This window comes from Protopterus annectens, chromosome 10.part0 (assembly GCF_019279795.1).
Source record: "Protopterus annectens isolate FY-2018-M chromosome 10.part0, PAN1.0, whole genome shotgun sequence".
NCBI classification, from domain to species: Eukaryota; Metazoa; Chordata; order Ceratodontiformes; family Protopteridae; genus Protopterus; species Protopterus annectens.
Window position 1 is genome coordinate 1,063,544,113 of NC_056744.1, and position 21,596 is coordinate 1,063,565,708.

Sequence of the window (21,596 nt, forward strand, 5' to 3'; positions counted from 1 at the left end):
ATCCTGTTTGTGTTCTCTTCCAGGGAGATGGCGCGTCAGCGTAACCCCGCCTACTCTGTGGCGGAAGACGAGGAGATCCACCAGAGCCTGGTGCAGGAGTATGACATCCTGTTTTTCCGCACCAGTCAGAATCAGCAGGAGAGGGCTGCACTGTGGCAAGACCTTGTCTGTAGGGTAAATGATATTGGCACACATAACAGGACATATGAGCAGGTACGACATCACTGCAGTGATTTAATCCGAAGTGTCCGTCAGCGTGCATCAGATATCCACAGGCAACAGGTCGCCACAGGAGGTGGGGTGGCCACACATCCCCCCCTCACCAGACTGGAGGGGCTACTCCTAAGTGTTGTGGCTCCAGCCCCGGAACACCAACAGCAGTACACCTGCATTATGATGGAGGCTGGTTCCACACAGCAGCACGACATGGAGCGTGCAGGTAATATGCCATATGTACACTTGACTGTTCTGTACACTGTATCATATGCAATATCAATGGCACAGTTGTGCCCACTGACATTAATCTCATCATTTCTGCAGGTCCCTCCAGGGTTACAGCAAGGCAGGCCATCCATGCTGGTGAGTGTGTTTAACATAACCTATAATAGTCCTGATAATGCTAGTAACAGTAGTGTAACTCAGAAGTGCTCTGTGTGTATACTGCGGGGTGTGCATGTGTGCATGTGTGCAGGTGTGCCTGTGCCCATGTGTGCATGTGTGCCTGTGTCCACGTGTGCATCTGTGCATGTGTGCCTGTGTCCATGTGTGCATGTGTGCATGTGTGCATGTGTGCCTGTGTCCACGTGTGCATGTGCCACACACTCACAGCCTGTAAGGCTACACAACACACCTGCTACAGACATGTCAGGTACCTGCCTTGTGTGCTGCACTGGGAACATAGAATGGATCTCTCAGCATGTGGCACAGGCCAGTATGAGCCTGATGTTGGTTGCCAACATACCCTCACCAGGTATTCTACCACTATATGTGGGAAGGGTGTTGTATGTTTACATTATGCTCAGTCTCCACTGTCATTCATAGGGTATACACTGGCTGTCAACTTGTGCTTACATGTTAGGGAAGCCACAATGATGTGCAAGGGTCATCTTGCACGTGACACCCATGGCCCGATGTATAATGGCAAAGCTCCTTGGTACACACATACTGCCTTATGCTGCAGGACATGGTTTACATAGCCACCTCCATGGGTATCACACAGGTTAGGACACTAAAAGTGCTGCTACACAACAACAGCAGTGTACACCGGAAGATGCATGCACCAGACACTGCCCTCAGCACGGTGAACTGCAATGTCTGTGCAGTACCAGATTCATGATTCATGGCTCACAGGTGTTACCCATCACTGACAGGTTATGCCCCATACCATGCCTGTCGTCCCCTACACATGTAACACACATGGATAGGGGGGTGGTATCCCAAGGTACCACAGATACACACACCTCCAGGTTGTTGGCACAGCACAAACCATCAGGGCCTACTCATGTGCAGCTAACAGTGTGTTGGACTGCCATCTGGTTCATAGCCTGGCACACACCCATACACAGGAAGACCACCTATCCTCCATAACAACACTGGCAATATGACAGTCTCAAGAACTGTGTTTATATGGCTGGACTGCATCCAGCCAAACATTGTGTGTGAGCATTACTGTAGCTACAACACACTAGGTGAAGGGTTCACAGCATGTGGTCACTGCATTGCAGTGGAATGACATGTTACCACTACCACAACAGGTGGGAACATGCAGCACCTGTACGTCGACTACATGTACACTATATGGCCCAGACCAGATGTGTATCCCCTGCTGTAGGTATTTCACCATAGACACCCACACTGTATAGAGACATACAACGTGCGGACCCTGCACAGTAAGACACAGTCATATTGGTATACATTGCAAATACCATTTATCCACTCGAGGCATGTGTCAGACATGGTAACTACTGCAGGTCACAGGTATTTATGTGTATGTGTCACACACATACATCATGTGTGCAATCCCATTGCTGGTTTAGGTAATGGCATGCATTGTTATGTACAAAGACCCACACAAGGTCATACTGTGTGACACAACCACACGTGGCAGTTGTGGGTTACCAAAACATACCTATCTGTACTCTGACAATGGTAATAGACACAGTAGCAGAGCACACTATTGGCATTACTAGCCAACTAGCCCTGTTTGGCTGTGCTGATAGTGTCCAATAACAAGTCCATCTGTCATGAAAGAAACGATTTATTCGATAATACACATTAAAGCTCACGAAATAAACGAGGATAAACGCTTTCGTCACTGGGACTTCAACAGATCAATTAACCAAATCACACATAGTTACTTAAATACATACAAAGTGCATCATGTGACCAACTAATTAAACATCAAAATCCTGAACAATAATAACTTAAACCAGTCCATAAAAAGTTTAAAAAGTTTAAAAAACCTAAGAACTTTCAAACTGTTTGTGAGACAATTATGTGAATACATAAAACATACAATGTAAAACATAACCCCCCTTTTTAAACTTTTTAAACTTTTTATGGACTGATGGCATGACAGATGGACTTGTTATTCGCTGCTGAGTTCTGTGTTTTCTTGTATCTTGTGCTGATAGTGTGGTGACATCCCCTGTGTTTACTGGGGGAGTATGCAGCATCTGGTGTATTGTAGCATTTGCCAAAAGGATCTGTTTTCTCACACTTGCATTTACACACACCCTACTACCCCCACACTTGCCATTTGCAGGATTCATTCCCCTACCTAACGCATTAACAGAGTGCGCTATTCACATTACTGGGAGGTTTCCCTTCTCCTGCTGTACTTATAGGGTGCTGACATCATCTGTGTTTAGAAAGGGGTGTGTGCATCCTGTAGTGTGTTCTCCCAGTTGCCAAAAGGGACATTTCCCTCACACAAATTTGCACACACACTAACCCCCCTCATCCAAACACACACACTTGCCATTTGCAGGATTCACACCACTACCTAATTATGAGATGACACTCGAGACGGACGTATTAGCAGAGTGCGCTATTCGCATTATTGGGAGGCTTCCTTTCTCCTGCTGTACTTATAGGGTGCTGACATCATCTGTGTTTAGAAAGGGGAGTGTGCATCCTGTAGTGTGTTCTCCCAGTTGCCAAAAGGGACATTTCTCTCACACAAATTTGCACACACACTAAACCCCCCCTCATCCAAACACACACACTTGCAAGATTCAAACCACTACCTAATTATGTTATGACACTCTTGACGGACGCATTAGGAGAGCACGCTATTCGCATTACTAGGAGGCTTTCCTTCTCCTGCTGTACTTATAGGGTGCTGACATCATCTGTGTTTAGAAAGGGGAGTGTGCATCCTGTAGTGTGTTCTCCCAGTTGCCAAAAGGGACATTTCCCTCACACAAATTTGCACACACACTAACCCCCCTCATCCAAACACACACACTTGCCATTTGCTGGATTCAAACCACTACCTAACTATGTTATGACACTAGAAACGGACGCATTAGCAGAGTGCGCTATTTGCATTACTGGGAGGCTTTCCTTCTCCTGCTGTACTTATAGGGTGCTGACATCATCTGTGTTTAGAAAGGGGAATGTGCATCCTGTAGTGTATTCTCCAAGTTATCAAAAGGGATATTTCTTTCAAACAGTCTTGAACACACACTAAACCCCTCCACACACACACTGAGCATGTACAGAATTCAAACCCCTACCTAACTATGTTATGACACTCAAGATGGACGCATTAGCGGAGTGCGCTATTCGCATTACTGGGTCATTTCCCTTCACCTGCTGTACTTATAGGGTGCTGACATCAGCATTGTTTAGAAAGGGGAATGTGCATCCTGTAGTGTGTTTTCCCAGTTGCCAAAAGGGACATTTCCTTCTCACAGCCTTTCACACACACAAACCCCACTCACCCACACACACACACTGAGCATTTGCAGGATTCGAACCCCTACCTAACTATATTATGACACTTGAGGGAGACACATTAGCAGAGCGCACTATCGGAATTACTGGGCATCTGTTCTGCACCTGTAGTATTTCTAGGGTGCTGACATCTTTATTTCTACAGAGGTATGTAGGTGTAGTACTACCTGTTAGGTGGGGGATAGCATATATATGCATTTGCAGCCACCTATGTCAGGGTCAGATATGCACATCGCACTGGCAGGTTATGTTCTATACCATGCTTTGGGACCACAGGACCTGTAACACACAACACAACCAGTCCAGAACACCACACCCCCATCCAAGACGCACACTTAGCTTCTCTGGGAACAGTGCCAGGATATGCAGGTATTCACATACACCATTCCAGTTGTTAACATCAGGTACAGGCATATTGTGTGTGAGAACTACTCAGGCCTCTACCACTTTACCCTACAACCACTACAATTTGTGGGGCCATGTGCTATGGCAGAACCACACACCACAGCCACATGGGTGAATACATATTGTACCTGTCCATCTGCAACGTGGGTACTCACTGTTCCACACCAGAGGTAGACCACCATTGTTGATATCTGACCATACCCACCTTTCCCTGGACATCCATATCTCATCTCCACCCCCAGGCAAGGTTGTCACTGCACACAAACTGTGTTTAGCACAAGCAGACTCTACACTTGTGTAGACTGGGGTGGATGACTTCAGAGGACCCATGCTGGAGGACTATACTGGCCACTCAGCATAATCCTTGACAATTGCATCCTATGTGCATGTGTACAGTTTGCATTGGTCATGCTATCCCACATATACCCATGACTGCTCCACAACAAGACACCTGTCAGCTGTACACCAGCCATATATGCATCGTTCAACAGACAGAGTGACGTAATACATTGCAGAGCTGTAGCCCACAGACGGAGGACATCTGTGGACAGTTCCGGCATGGCACTTCATTCACACATACTCATTACAACACAGTGTTGACAGTGGAATCATCCAGAGAATGCAGATAGGGCTCCCCTCAGTCTGTTATTGATGGACACCTACTGTCAGAGATCCTCAGCAACCCTCTCACAGCACACACCGACAACATGGCTGTGGCTTAGCACATTCAATCCCTGGGACCTCCACGGTGCCACGGTTGACAGAGGCACAGCTCACTAGCCTCACATGTTGCCTTCTGTGACCTACTTTACAGTGGCACAGTAGCCTACTATCCTGGGGATGCAGATGCCAAGCACACTCTGGCTGAGCTGTCATTCCCTGGGGCAAGAAGCCTAGTATTGACCTCTACACCCATATGTTCAATTGTCGGATGCACAATATCTGTTGTGCTGTTCTACTGTTTGCAGGTCTTTATTGCCATAGCATTCCCTGTTCCTATGACCAACTTGTGTATCTGTGGAAGATGTTTGCATATGATGGCGATCCACTATATCACTTATGTCTCTGTGGTCATTTACTGTGTGCACTGGGCTGATTGCTGTGTTGTGGTTGGATCCTGGACTGACACGTACAAATACCAGATATGTGTGGCCAACTGCTAAACAGAGATATGGCCCAAGTGTGTGAGCATGCCCAGTTCAGCCTTTCCATGGCATGTTGTCTAACATATACCTCATTTATCAAAGTGTGCGAGCATGCCCAGTGTGAGCTTTCCATATGTTGCGCTCTGAAGTCCATCACATATTTGGGTGTGTGTGAACTTCGACAATATCGCACGTTTATGATTGTGTGTTGGGTGTCATGTTGTGTACTAACTGGCCAACTGCTTCATGTCTGCCACAACAGGGATTATACTGTGCCTGCAGGGATTGCATGGGATACTTTGCAGACAGTTCTCAACATACTTTCATAATGACCTAACACTGTAGTACTGTATAGTGTACTGGTTCGGTACTTTCACTGTGGTGGACAGTATCCTGGGCTTTAGTCCTATGACTGCTTGACATCTTCATAGTGAGCACAACAGACTGTGTAGGGGCCAGTTGTGCACATATGACCATGTTGCAATATGTTCAGATATGGACTACCTACACCAGGCTCGTCCAACATTGCTAGTGTATTCCACAACATGGGTGGACATTGGCAAACACTAGCGATGTTCCCTAGGCCATTTCTGATGCTAGTCACAGGGTGTGTTTGTCCTTCGACACACATTGTAACTGGAGTTTGCCATTACATATGTCATGGTTAGTATAATGTGCCTCCGTCTACCTCTGACATAACAGTGATACCCAGGGTAGCCTACCATCTCCCATGCACTCATCAGGATGCCTCTTGAGGAATGTCGATATGTGGCTCTCTGGCTGACCTGTACCAGGAGTTTACTGAAGTGTGGGGGTGCCTTCTGTGTTATGGATCATTCTGTACAGCTTGTCCTATGTATGTCAGTGCTGGGGTTCAGGTCTCTCATGTGCATAGCTCACTGCCATTCAGATTGTACAAGGTGCAACATGTTCATTCTTTCCAGGTTGGACATGGCTTCATACATCAGGCACAGCTTTCCTGTAGCTGGGAAGGATGGCGGTGTGTGGGGCTGCAGTTCGTTTACTCAGGCAACACATGGCATCTGTTCATGCTCTTTGCTACCCCTGGTGGGGTACTGTTGTGGACTTTACAGTTGCTGGAGGTGTCTGCTGCGGTATATCCCACAGGGGCTATTGTAGTCAGTTGTGATGCTGATGGAGGATGGCTGCAGAGCCACAGTGAGTTCCCCTTATCCACATCTGCCAACCTTCATGTTTGGGTGGGTATATGGTACATGTTTCTGCAAACACTACAGCCACATGTTTGTCCAGTGCAGGATATTTATCACCTTTTGTGCCCAGGTCTCACATTACATGTTAGGTACCTCATGGGTTAACACCTGTGTGGTAATTTGTGGGCACTTACTGTATATCCATGGTGGTTGTCTATACACAGTTCTGCAATTAGCTTGCTGACATGGCTATGGCTACAGTTGTCTGTTTGTAGGTGGCCCTTTTGTGGGTTGTTTGTGTCAGCTGGGGATCAGATATGGTGGGCTGTTTGTACTCCTCTGCATACATGCTCAGTCACAGTCCTTCCATGTTGGCCTATACCTATGGGACATGTATACAGAATGGGGGTGGGGGGGCAAGACTAGGCCTTGTGGGATGCCACTCATATCCGCTTTGTAGTCTGACATGGATGCGGCATGTCTGACCATGTCAGTTCTGTCCTTGGTCTGCTTTGCAACCCCTCTACTGACATAGGGGTGTATATTTAAGCTGGTGAACATATCCATACTGAACACGTATGGTATTGTCTAGAAGCATGTGCACGGTCCAGCTACGCTGTGTGGACCACATAGCCCTCATCAATGACCTTAATGACTGCTTCAGATGGGTCAGACATGTTTAGGGGCCGGTTCTGCAGTTACAACAGCCACAGTGTGTAGGGTCCAGTATCAGTAGGTCCACAATAGCCTTCTGTCTGCGGTACATACTGATCCTGTCCATAGCTGTGCAGAACAAGCTTGTCAGGATCCTGGGGTGGTAGTTTGGAGTATCCATTCAGGCAACACCTTTGTTGTGATGGACCACTGTTGTTGTACACTGCTCTTTGGGTACATATCCTGTGGTAAGGCTGACATTGGGCAGTAGTGTGATTTGGCATTCCATTATTCTTGGGGTCCATGTTGGCCTCAGCACAGGACACCATCACATACCTTTGCTGCTGTGTGTTCTGCTTTGCAGATGATGGCTGTTACCTCAGCATCTGCAATGTCAGGGGGCCATCTGCTGGGATAGGTATTTTGCACTCGGGGTTTGCTCTGCACCTGACAGGTTGTATGTTAGCAATATGTGTGTGTGTTTAGTATGTTGTTTGTAATATCTGTGTGATTCGGAGCATATCTGTGGATGCCCAACACGGTTCTTACCATCAGTTGGGTAAGCCTTGTGATTATCCTTAGTGTCCTGTACGTTTTGTATCTTCATAGGTTCATGGGTTCATAGTAGGCTAGACACCCTAGGCCATTAGTAAGCCTAGCTAGAGTGTGTGTGTCTTTCACCACCCCTTGCTATGTTCAATTTTGGCCATTTATGAGGTTCTTCACTGTGCCTCTGTCTGGTCGTGACACAGTGGGGACCCCCAGTATACATGTATGGTCATCCATCCACTTGGCAATATTCCTGTTGAGGGGTGTCAGTGAGGGGCTCTGCCTACCATGGATTGGGATCCTGTTTCTGGGTGTGGGGAGCCTATGGGTTATGTATCTGTCCCTCCAGCACATCTTATTTCATTATGTGTTGAGGTTGACATCTGTGACTCTCACAGCTCCAATGGCTTTGATTTCCTGTGGTGTAGCATGTCCATTACTCCTGTGTTGGAAATGGCCTTGTACAACAGACATACAATGCCTCTGTGTAGGCAGTGTGTGACTGCAGTCAGCTGGGGTGTCTACAGCCAGGCAGCATATGACATATATTTCACACCCTTTATCCTGTTGGTGGGGTAACTATGAGGTCTTCTGAACCACTGCAGGTGTCCTGTACGGTACATCCCATATGCGTCATTGTACTAGATTATGGGTCTGATAAGGGAACAGTACAGTGGCACAGTGACCTCTGTTGATGTTGATGTGAATCCTTTCATGATACAGTGTCCAGTATCAACAGTCTTCATAGCCACATTGGCATTGTGGCTGTCACATGACAGATTAATGTCGACCTGTGTCCCTAGGTCCATGATTACTCCTTGCATGCATAATGGTTTGACACCTATGTGGTACTTTGTGTATACCTTGTCTGGTATTTGGTGGGACATTCATACTGTCCAGTGTCTTCGGATGTCTGGGTGGAGTTCTTGTGTGTGAGAGTGTGGTCTGTCGCATGCTACAGACTGTACAGCAGTTTTGACTACAGTTATGTGCACATGGGTGGTGTCCGCTGCTTTGTGCATTGTCAGTTACCTGGCAATATGGGTGTCTGTGCTGCATATGGATACTCCCCCTCCTTTGATGTTTTGGTGCAGGTGTTGGGGCCATAACACATGATATGTGGTATAACCTAGTAGTGCTGGTGTGCTATCACTAGGCTTGCAGCAGGCTTCTGTCACTGGACAGACATCAATGTTCTCCATAATGGGAAGTGCCTCAGGGGCATGCATATTGCAGTTTACACATATGGCATTGCTCAGCATTACCCTTATGTTTCCTACCACTTATGTTTTCTAGGGTGGTGGGTAGTCTTTTTGGCCTTGCCTACATACGGCTCTATGGAGGCGGCAAAGGTCTTACCCAGTATCCAGACGCACATGGGTAACAGCTGACAGCCATCCCTGTAACAGCAGCATGGCTTGTCATGCTTGACATCTCAAGCAGACACACATTAGACCCTCTTGGACTGACAGCTGTAACTGTGCCAGCTGTTAAACATGAGCATTCTGTGTTTGTACTGTGGCATCATTCTTGGTGAGGGTTGGATGCTGCACATAGCCAGTGTCATCCCGCCCTGGAATACATACTCGGAGGGACCATCCATGTCTCTTTTGATGTTGACCAGGGAGGTACATCACAGGTAATTCACACCAGCATGGACATTGAGTGCATCATATTTCTGCTTGCTTTGGGGTGACCTGCGTACTTGTGTTATGTGGCATTTTGTGGCAGCCTACAAGCAGCTTACCCTACCCTTTCCCTTGTTCAGTCTGGTGAGTGGGATAGCTGTGTGTCTGCCTATACAGACACCTATTATGACTGTATCAGGCATGTTGTTTCTCCTTCTGGCCTGTGACTGTTTGGCACACCAGCTTTGCGTACTATTCGTTGCATGTGCTATGTTTGAAGGTTATGGTTGCTTGTGATCTACTTTGGAGGCTTCTGTTGGTGTGGTGTGTTTGTAATTAAGGCCTCCGGGAATATTTGTCTGTGTTTATGTGTTTGGTTTACAGTTGTGGTAGGTCTATGTGGGACTGGGTTTGTGGTGTATGTGGTTACCTTCTCCTCCTGACTAGTGTTGACAGTACTGAGTTGTTGGAGCTCAACCTCTGGTTTGGATACATGGATGCATCTATCACATATGTTTGTATTTATTGGGGGGTGTTGTGCTTGTCTGTGTACTTGTACTGGCGTCACATTGCCTCTGGATTCACAGATTATACTTGTTGTGGCTGGACTTAGTGAATTGTATGTGTGGACATATGTTGTTGCCATACTACAGGTCAGTGATTACTTCCCTTTTTATGTTTGCTCTATCATGTGGTAACTTCCTCATTCTCTTGCATGGTTTGGTAATGGCTGGAGGCCAGCATGCCAGATGCTTGTGTGTATGGCATTGTGTGCTGTTGTTATTTGTGATTGCATATTCCAAGCATTCCTGGCTGTGTTCATGGAATGCCTGTATAACATGTTCTGTGGTGTGTCCCATATTCTGCACTTGCACAGGGCCTTTTGTGGATTCAACATCGGTTTTGACGGCTGCAACCTATACTTTACACATGTTTTTCACTGTGGTATTCTGGCCAGGGACTGGGGTCAGGGTGTGTATATCCAGTGTGATTACTCTATGGTCTGGTCTTACCAGTGAGGGGTACACTTCTCATCTTACCATCCAGTACACATGTTGCTGATTATCACATCCACTATGCTTACCCCTCTTGTGGGAGTAGTACATTGTTCCTGGGCATTTTGGTTTATGGAATCTGGGTAATTTTCTCCTACTGTGTTGGTGCTAGTACAATGCTACTGGTGTATGTCTGGGTATTTTCAGTCAAGCAATATAATGTGGTTTGGGGGGCTTGATATATTCCTGTATTCCGACATAGGCCAGGTGCTGTTCCTGGTCTTAGGACAGTAGTCTGCAGCAGGCTATATACTGCGAGGCAGTTTTAGCCATTGGTATTTGACCATAGCTATTCCATGCTGCTTCTTGTTGTGGTACCAACATGGGGGTGTGGTTATCCTTGTCATTTCTTGCTAGTCACCCTCCTTTTGTAGCTTGTTCCATGTTTTAAGGCTGTACAGCACAGTATGAGGTGTGACCTGGTAGTGTTAGGGTGCTGATGTGAGCCTTGCCCAGTTCTTTATTACAGGACTGGTATCTACATTCTCCTTACTGTGTGCGTTTACACTGCACACATCTTGCTGTTTATACATCTGTCATTGGGTAGTATTACATCTAGGTTCCTGTCCCTTGTAGAACCTATGAAGGTGGGTTTGTGTTTTGAGACTTACCTATTCAGGGCATGCTGTGGGTACTGACAGCCTTTGCCGGTATCCATGGGGCATGGCATGATAGGTGCACGCCACCCCTAGCAGGTGGTGCATCATGTCAAGCTCCGCATATCTTCCCAGCCTGAATCACATTGGCTCCCCTTTGACTGACTGCATTACTTCAGCCAATTATTGTACTTGATCTTCTTGTCTTCATAGTGTGGCATCATGCTTGGTGAGGGTGAGATGTTAGGCAGGGTCTTCATGTTTGCATATACTAGATGGTGTTACATTGCTTAACTCATGGCAATCATGCCTCAGGTGGTGCTGCAGGGCTGCCTCTGTCGGATGCACATACTACACTCCCTGTACATGTTTGAGAGCAGGTTGTGTCATGTTAGGCATCCCTGTTACTATATGAGTGAGTCAGAGATGGGTATCATTCCCAGGGTTCCTACTGAGCCAGTGTATGTGCTATGCGTTGCCTCTTTGCCAAGGCCAGGGCATACTGGGCATGCCTCCTTCTGCCTTCTGGGGCAGGCTCAGGTTGTTCCTCCTCCGAGTCACGCTCTGCCTGTGATGGCCTTGGCAATGGTGGGGGGCTGTTTGGCCCGGCCCTATGCTGGTCCTGTTGCAGCTGTTTTTGCAAGATCATATTATGTAGCATAGCACATACCATGACAATTTGGGTACATGTGGTTGGTGTGTACTGCAAGGCTCCACCAGATGTGTCCAGACACTGGAACTGTGACTTGAGCAGCCCAAACACATGCTCTATTACATTACGTGTTTGTGCGTGTGCCTCATTATGGCGTTCCTGTTCAGGTGTGTGTGCATTTCTGATGGGTGTCATCAGCCACGGCTCCAGTGCATAACCTGCATCCCCCACTAGGTGTTCGTGTGGGATGTCCCCATTGGCAAATGTCTGGTACAGCTGCGTCAAATGCCAGATGTGGGAATCGTGATAACTCCCAGGGCAGCCAGCACACACATTCATTACTATGCCCTGGGCATCACACACAACCTGGCAGTTGATGGAGGGGAAGCCCTTGTGGTTAATGTAGGCCCTACCCCGCTCACCGGCTGGTGCTTTGATGCGTATGTGCGTGCAGTCTATTGCACCCAGTATCTCAGGGTATTCCGCTATTTGCTGGAAGAGACGCATATTGCTGGCCAATAGCTCATGGGCATTGGGGAAATATACATGATCACCGACATGTGCTGACATGGCATCCAGGAACCGGTGCAGTACCCTGGAGGCTGATGCCTGTGATATCCCCATCATATCGCCAGTTGGTCTCTGGAAGGTACCTGTTGCTCGTATTCTTAGGCCAACACATACCTTGGTTTCCACTGGGATGGGTTCCCCTCTGTTGGTTCTGTGTGTGAGGCATGGCCTGCACAGCTCAACAATTTGCTGCAGGAGCTCTCTGTCCACTCTATAGTGCTCTACTATCTCCAGCTCATGTAACCCGTGGTAGGTGACCCTGGGCCTGTACACTCTTCTCCGTCTCCTCACTGTGGGTTGTCTGGCACCATCTACATTGTCACCACCCTCAGCAAGTCGCCTATGTCTCATTATGACAGCTATGGCAGCCCCTAACATTTCTGCTCTGAGTTCAGCTTTTTCAGTTTTCACTTCTATTAGCTTACTCCTTTCTTGCAGTGTCTCTTAAGGGAAACATCCTGCACTACTGTTTGCAGAGTTTTAAGTGCTGGGCTGGGCTACTATTCTGCCTGTGTAATTGCCTGCTTCTAATTGTTTTCACCTGCTAGCTTCAGCAGTTATCCCTGCTAGCTTCCTATTAATTATGTTGCTTCCTTTTTCCTCTCTGTTTCCTCAGGGGGGAGCAACGTGCATACTATCTTAAACACGCTCACAGTGGCTTACACGCACGCACACGTGCTTATACGGTTCAGAATCTACTTATTCGGGTTAAAACGCGCGTACACCCGCGCAAACACTGTTACACGTCTGCCAACAGCCTCCAACATACTCAGCCTGCCCTACACGCGTGCACACCCGCGCAAACAGTGTTAAACATCTCCCAACATGCTCCCACATGCTCAGACTGCCTTACACGTGCGCACACTGTCCTACTCGTGCTTCATAGCGTGCACACGTGTGCATGCACACCCAGCAAGAAACTTTGGTGTAAGTAACAGTGTACAACTTCCATTTCTTGACTTTCCATGACTTATCTAGTGGCACACCTCTTTCCATGATCTGTGCCTGTCATCTGTCATGTTACACTGGCCTCCAATGAACTGCATTTCTTTCTACCATTCCCCCCAGTGATGTCACCTATCTCCTACTCTATTCCTCCCCTTATGTATCTCTTACACTACTCAGACTGTGCTCATTTGCTATGTGACTGTGAGATTCAGTATCCAAACCCTCATTTACATGAGATTGCCTACTAATGCTTAGTTACATGTCTTAGACTCAGCTTCCCCCCTTAGCAACCACCACACGGTGGCCATGTTGGTTTTGGTCTGCTGGTCCCTGCATTGTCATTCCATGTATTGCATGAAACCCGCATTTGTGGGTTTATGACCTTCTTTTTTATGTTTTTATACAGCGCAGCCCGTTTATAATTTTATCATTTTGGCATCGGGTTGTATTGCCAATGGCCACATATTTGGCCATTGGCATGCTGCCTGAGTCATATGCAACCTTTTTTTGGAGCTGACATCGCTCCGTTGTGGAATTTGCAGAAATGTACTCAGTTGTCAACTGAGTACATTTCTGCAGCTAAAACATCTCCTACACGGACTCGTTTCTGCTTCGTGGATCGCTAATATACCTCATTTGCATACCTTTCGGATGCAAGTGAGGTATTTAGCATGTCCATGCCCAGTCCGTGTAAGAGACATTTTAGCTGGTCTCTTACACGGAGCTTAGGGCTGTTCCTGGATCGCGAGGCTTGCATGGAGTGTTGCACGTCTCTTACACTCCGTGCAAGCCTTCGTGAATCCTGCCCAAAGTTTATAATGCACACTTATAAGAGAAGAAAAAAACAAAGTAAAAATATAAGAAATAATAAAACAACAAAATAAGTGAGAGAGCAGAAGTTACACGGTCATACTATATGCATAAAGACCATATTGGGGAAAAAAAAGTAATATATACAGAAATAAGATATCCATAAACACCATATTGGAAAAAAAAGAAATATTTACAGAAATAAGAAAGAAAAACTTTGACAAGGAGATTAAGTACTCTTGGAATGAAATATATGAGGTTGTTTACAGTATGTTAGCAGTTATTTCATATCCTATTTACAACAATAATTTGCATAATAATAATAATTTGGAATAATTTACTTGGGTCCCCAAATCCCTAATTACTTCTTCCGTACGTAATGGATTACCACCTATGTGGTAATTTGTGGGCACTTTGTTTTTCCCAAAGGGGATGACTATGCATTTTATGGCATTTAGCTTTAGGACATGGCTCTGGCACCAGTTAACCATCTCTGTGAGACCCTTTTGGAGGATGCTTGTGTCAGCCAGAGAGTCGATTATGGCACCCAGTTTGCAGTCATCTGCGAACTTGGTCAGCCATAGTCCTCCCATGTTAGCCTGTACCTCAGAGAAATATATACTGAAAAAGAGAGGTCCCAAGACTGAGCCTTGTGGGATGCCACTTGTAACTGGTGTAGAGTCTGACATGGCACCTGCAATTCCGACCATGTGGGTGCTATCCCTGATGCAGTTTGCAATCCATCTTGTGACATATGTGTTGATATCTAAGCTGGTGAGCTTATTTATGATGCCCGAGTGGTGTATTGTGTTGAAGGCTTTTGCGAGGTCCAGGTAGGCTGTGTGGACTACCTTCCCTATGTCTATGGCCGTGGTAACTGTTTCAAAGAAGTCAACCAGGTTCAAGAGGCAAGATCTGCCCTTAACAAAGCCGAATTCGGTAGGATCTAGTGTCTGGAGGTTCCTGATGTCTTTGTTTATGAGTTCCATGATGATACACTCCATAGCTTTGCAGACCAAGCTAGTCAGGCTTATAGGGCGATAGTGTCCAGGGTCCATTGTGGCACCACCTTTGTGGAGCGGGACTACTGTTGCTGTATGCCATTCCTTGGGTACATATCCTGTAGTAAGTCTGATATTGAACAGTGACTTTATGTGAGGGTTAAGTTCTTCATGAAGCTCGTGTAAGATGCAGCCCTGGACACCGTCCGGTCCCATTGATGCTGTGTTATTGCTTTGGAGAGGGCAGCTGTCACCTGTTCATCTGTGATGTTAGGGAGGCTACACTCTGTTGGGATGGACATTTGCTCTTTTGGGGGTGATGGGGGGGGGAGAAATCTGCACTGAAGCTGTCTGCCAGGATGTTGGCAATGTCTGTGGGTTCAGTGTATTTTTTGTCATTATGCACTAACTAAGAGCATATCTGGGAGTTGTCACCCAGATTCCTGACATAACTAAAGAAGGCCTTGTGAATGTCTTTAATGTCTTGTGCAATTTTTCTTTCGAAGCTGGCCTTAGATGATTTTATGAGTGATCGTAGTTTCTTGCTAGTACTGATCAGAGATGCCTTCCCTTCTTGGGATTTTGCTCTATCATGTAGTAGCCTCCTCATTTTCATTGTATAGCTTATTTATGGCTGGGGTACACCAGACAGGTCCCCTGCCTTTGGAGGAGTGAGTCTTGGTTTCATTTGGGATAGCATGATCCATGCATTCCTGTAGGTGTCCATAGAGTGCGTTTGTAAAGGATTCTGCAGTTTGAGCCACATTTTCCACTGGCCCGGGGGCTTTGAAGGATACCACCTCAGTTTTGAGAAATGTGACGTTTGCTTTTGAGAAGTTCTTCACTGAGAATACCTTGGCTGGGGGGGGGACGGGATAAGGATATCCAGTGAGATAAATGTATGGTCTGACCTTACCAATGAGGGGTATACCTCTGGTGTGGAACATAGAGTCCCCATGTTGGTGATGACCAGGTCCAATATGTTTTCCCGTCTTGTGGGGGTAGTGACCAGTTGTTCCAAGCATTTGTGTTTATAAATTCTAGGAACTGTTGACCAATGGTGTTGGGGCTTGAGTAGTATTCCCAGTCAATGTTCGGGTAGTTGAAGTCACCCAATATAATGGTGTTTGGAGAGACCTTCCTAATCTCCAGAGTTCTCAGTGAGGTCCCTGAGTTTGTGAGGGTGGTTTGTAGCAGGCTACAAACTGAAAGGCAGTTTTGTGCACTGTTAGTTGCACATGGATGGTCTCCGATGCTTCGTGCAGTGCTACTAACCTGGATGTGTGTGTATCTTTGATGTATATGGATACTCCCCCCTCCTTTTGTTGTTTGGTCTGGGTTTTGTGGCTGAAAAGCATGGTATGAAATATAACCTGGTAGTGCTGGGTGCTTTTGGGAGCCTTGAACCAGGTTTCTGTTACTGCACAGATATCCATATTCTCCATACTGAAGAGAGCCTTGAATGCATGCATTTTGAGGTGTAGAGTTCTGGCGTTGAGCAGCATTACCCTTAGTTTCTTTTACCTTGTATTGTCTATGGAGGTGGGTTTGTCTTTTGTGCCTTGCCTAAAAAAGGCACTATGGGGGTGGGAAGAGTCTTAGCCAGTATTTGAAAGCCCAGGGGAGACAGGTGCAAGCCGTCTCTAGTGAAGCAACGTGGCTTGTCGAGCATGTCATCCCAGGCTGACAGACACTGGATCCCCTTTGAATGACACCAATACGTTAGCCAACTGTTAAAATTGATCATTTTGTCTTTATACTGTGGTATCATTCTTGCTGACAGTAAGATGCTACACAAAGTCAGGCTCATACCAGCCTGGGCTACATCATCAGAGAGCTCCTCTATGTCTCTTTTCATGTAGTCCAGGGAGGAACGTCTCGGGTCATTCACACCAGCACGGACAATGACAGAGTCATATTTGTACTTGCTTTAAAGGGACCTGAGTGCATATGTTATGTGGCGGATCCTGGCACCCAAAAGACAGCTTACATTGACCTTCTCCTTGTTCAGCCTGGTGAGTGGGATGTCAGTGTGTCTGACAATAGAGTCACCTATTGCAAGTGTATTAGGTGTGTTGTTTAGCCTTAAGGGCAGTGACTGTGTGGCACACTGACTTTGTGAACTATGTGATATGTGTATATTGTTGTGGAGTAGCAGTTGTTTGGGTGTCTGCTTCGGAGGTCTCTGCTGCTTCAGCAGATTTTTATTTAGAGCCTCCGAGTATGTTTATGTGTGTTTATGTGTTTGGTTTGCTGCTGCTATAGGTCTATGTGAGACTGGATTTGTGGTGTGTGTGGTTACCTTCTCCTCCTGATAGACTGTGCCAGTCATGGGTCGAGAGAGCTCAGCCTCCAGTTTGTCCATATAGTTGCATCTCTCACATATATTTGAGTTTGTTGGGAGGAGGAGAGGGTTGTCTGTGTACATAAGGCAGTTGTAACATTGCCTGAAAACTCCCATATTCACCAGCTTCACTGGAGAGTACACAGAAAACTGATCTTTGGACATGTCAGGATATTATGATGAAATACTCCTTTGACTGATAAAAAAGGATCAGTAGGGTGTTCAGTGTGTAACAGAGTATAACAGGGGTTTAGTGCTTAAGTTTGTTGGTGTTTTGGAAAGATTATCTGTGAAGGAGTCCAGACAGAACCATGACACTTCCTTCAGCTATGTCATAAATAGCAATGTACACTCATATATGTCCTGGGTCAGGGCCAACTGTAAATGAATGACAATGCCAACATCCTGTCAGACAGGCCAATACATACATACCCACCTCCCACTGACAAAAGGCCCTATCATCATACCAGGAGATATCACATGTAGAATGGGTAAACAGTTCCTTCCAAAGCAGAAAACATGGCATCAATTGGATTACATTGTTTCCCTATATGTGTCGTAAGTGAACTGCAGAACAAACAGACCCTGCACCTGAACAGTCTGTTGAACCTCACCCTCTCTACAGGATATGAAACCGTTGAATGGGTTACAGCAACATATGTCACATTCCACAAGTGTTGGTGCACAACAGACCATGGGAACTATAGTCTCATAAGCCTATGAAGTCTGATCTGCAAGGCCATGGAGTCCATCATGATTGAAGTCATAAACAGAGCTATTGGAAGCCGACAAACAGACAACCCTACCAACTTTGGTTTGGTCATGGGCAGATTCTGGTTCCCAAACCTGCTAGACTGTTTGCAAGGCAGCCACCCAGGACATACATCACTGAAATGAGCTACACACGTCCCACATAGACTTTGAATAGCCCTTTTTCAACATCCCAGACACATGTTGTATCCACAAAATCAACAAACTGTGCATAAATATGTATTGTCATATGATGGATTGGCAACTGGTCCACAGATTGATCACACAAGCTAAGAATTGTGGAGTCCTGTTCAAGCTGTTAACACCTGCTGTCCCCCATGGTTCAGTCCTGGGATTACATAAAACAAAGTGCACACACATTACCATGTCTAGTCTGATGATGTCAGCATCCTACAAATATAGCAGGAGAAATGCGAACACCCAGTAAAACATATAGTGCATTGTGTTAATGCGTATCTTTCTAGTATCATGACATAGTTATGTAGGGGTTTGAATCCTGCAATTGCTGAGTGCTTGGGGGGGGGGGTGTATGTTTGTGTGTGATTTCCTTTGAGAGGAGTGCCCTTTTTGGAGACTAGGAAAACACATTAAAAGAGGTAAATTCTTCTTTGCCAAGTCTGATGATGTCAGCATCCCACAAATACAGCAGTGGAAATGAAAACTGCCAGTAAAGCATATAATGCGTCGTGTTAATGCGTATCTCTCCAGTATCATAATATAGTTAGGTAGAGGTTTGAATCCTGCAATTGGTGAGTGTGTGTGACACTGTTGGTCGATGTGTTGCAGGTTTTGCTTTTACTACTGTATGACATATCAGTGAAATAACAGTATGTGCATTGCACACTTCAGGTATCTGTGTGGCAAATACATATATGTACATGTGACCTCAATTAGTTCATAGGTGTGAAGCCTGTTTTCTACATGAATACATATGTTACCTTTGACAGATTGTGCTGCTGCTTCTCAGACCTTAGGTCACATATGTATGTTTGTGACAAGAACAGCCACTGTAGTGATCTGTGGCCTAGGTCATCTGTGTCACACACACCCATGACAGTTTCTATAGAATAGTGTGAGTGAGGGTACATGCCTAGGGTATATTTCAGACATGTTCAAACACAACAAAGTCTGTCAATAATGGACATTCATTACAGGTGTGCAACAACTACGTGGATATGCATACAGACTCCTTATTGCTTATGTGATACACCGAGGAACTTCAGAATATCTTTGGAAATGTGAATACCAAAGGACAGATGACATAACGTGTGGCTGTATGTACACATCGGTACCCCTTCTACATGTTGTGGGCTACTACCTATGTGGTACTGTCGGGATACTATGTTTAGTAAATGTGGTTGACTATGCTATAGTTGGCTTATAGCTTTACAACATGGGTTGGTCAACAGGTATCTGTCTGTATAATATCCTTGTGGAGGATAAGTGTCTCATCCAGAGAATGCATTGTAGGCCACTGTATGCATTACCAGATGTGGACTGACATATCACTACTGTGTTTGCTTGTACCTAAGAGGGCTACATGCCAAACAGGAGTGGTTCCAGGAATGGGTGGTGGTCAGTACAACTGGTTACTGGTACAGTATTGTACCTGAAGGATCAAAATGCTACTGTGTTTCCTACATGTGTGTGTCAGTTGTCAAGACATCAGCTAACAACTGGTTATAGTCAGGTTGTTGAGGTTGTGTATACCACCAGACTGCAAGCCAATAACCAATATTAACAGTATCACCCACAGCATAGTGTCAAACCATGTCATACACACATGTATACCCAAGTTAAAACATATGTGTAGTAAAATGCATACTGGCCAGCAATAGAAACTATGAAGTGTTAACACTGTGTAATACAGGGCATGTTACCCTTCCCATGTGTCCACTATGCATGTACATGCAGACAGTGCACCTCCACCATGTTCACAAATGTACACCTGCAAATCTGTACAGCACACATCACACACGTACTGTCCACTCACCAACACATGCTGCCAGAACTACACACATCAGCCAAGTGGCACATGGGCGGACAATCCATTTTTGGAATTAACACTGATGTAAACAATACTACATTGATAATCATAGCTTTAATGCATCATTCCTGCTCAGATATACCTACAAGGATATCATTACACTTTACTGTTGACAACATGCTAACATTGCTACACTGCTATTAAGTCACCCTGTGCATCAGCACCATGTTAGCCTGTTCCTGCATCAATGTTACAGATGTCAGGAGGTGGCACAGTTTCATCATATGCACAGGGTGTGTTGTTGGTTTGCCAGAGCCCATTGACCCATCCAATCGACATGTGTGTGTGTGTGTGTGTGTGTGTGTGTGTGTGTGTGTGTGTGTGTGTGTGTGTGTGAGGGACAACAGTACAGCATGGGTCAATGTTGATGTAATGTGTGTGTGTATGTGTTAGCCCTAGGTGTTTGGTTTATGTGTGTGTGTCTGCATGCACACAGTTCCACCATGTGGCTGCCAAATATGGGAGGTTGTGGGACAGCCACAGACTGTACCTGCCAGGTTGTACAGATCACCGTCTCTGTCCATGGACACAGTACCTGTGCCTGGCAGGGGTGTCATGGACAGTATCGGGTACTAAGCCAGACTGGGTACTATCATCAGAGGCAGAGGGATGTCGACTGGACTCATGTCCCTGCTGGGACTGGCCAGAGCCATGTGCACATGGTCTTCTAAGACAGTCTAATGACAGCCCAGCCCCAACATTGCTGGGGCTGGTATTGCCACTACGAGAGCAGCTGTGACTTGTGTGTGATTTGCGACAACTGCCAGCTGAGGATGTTGCTGGCATATGTCCATGTCAACATCTCAGCCGTCCTGCACTCTCCTGGCACATGGACATGACATTGTGGAGGATATCTAGTGTCTCCCCCCATCGTCTATCAATGACCTTGGCAGTGGTGGCTGGTGACTTCAAATCAAAGGGGGGGCTGCAGGAGACAGCTGAATGGGTGGGGCCAATGGGAAGGGGTGTGGTAAACTAGAAAGATGTGGAGCTATGCTCAAAATCCACAAAAACTGGGACTTTAATAAAATACGCTGCCCTGGGTGCCAAACCGTCATTATGAGAGACCAATCATGACAAAATGAAGTGGAGAAGAAAAAAAATATTTCAATGCATTGGCTACATGACAGCTTACTTAATATCTAGATGGAAACAAAAAGGTTGTGAGGCATGAAAAAATAAATTACTTTTTGAATACATTACTGGAATGCTAGTTGAAATCAGATATAAAAAACAAGCAGCACTCAACTCAAACCACTTCTCCTTGCACTGCAGTTTTAATTATAATT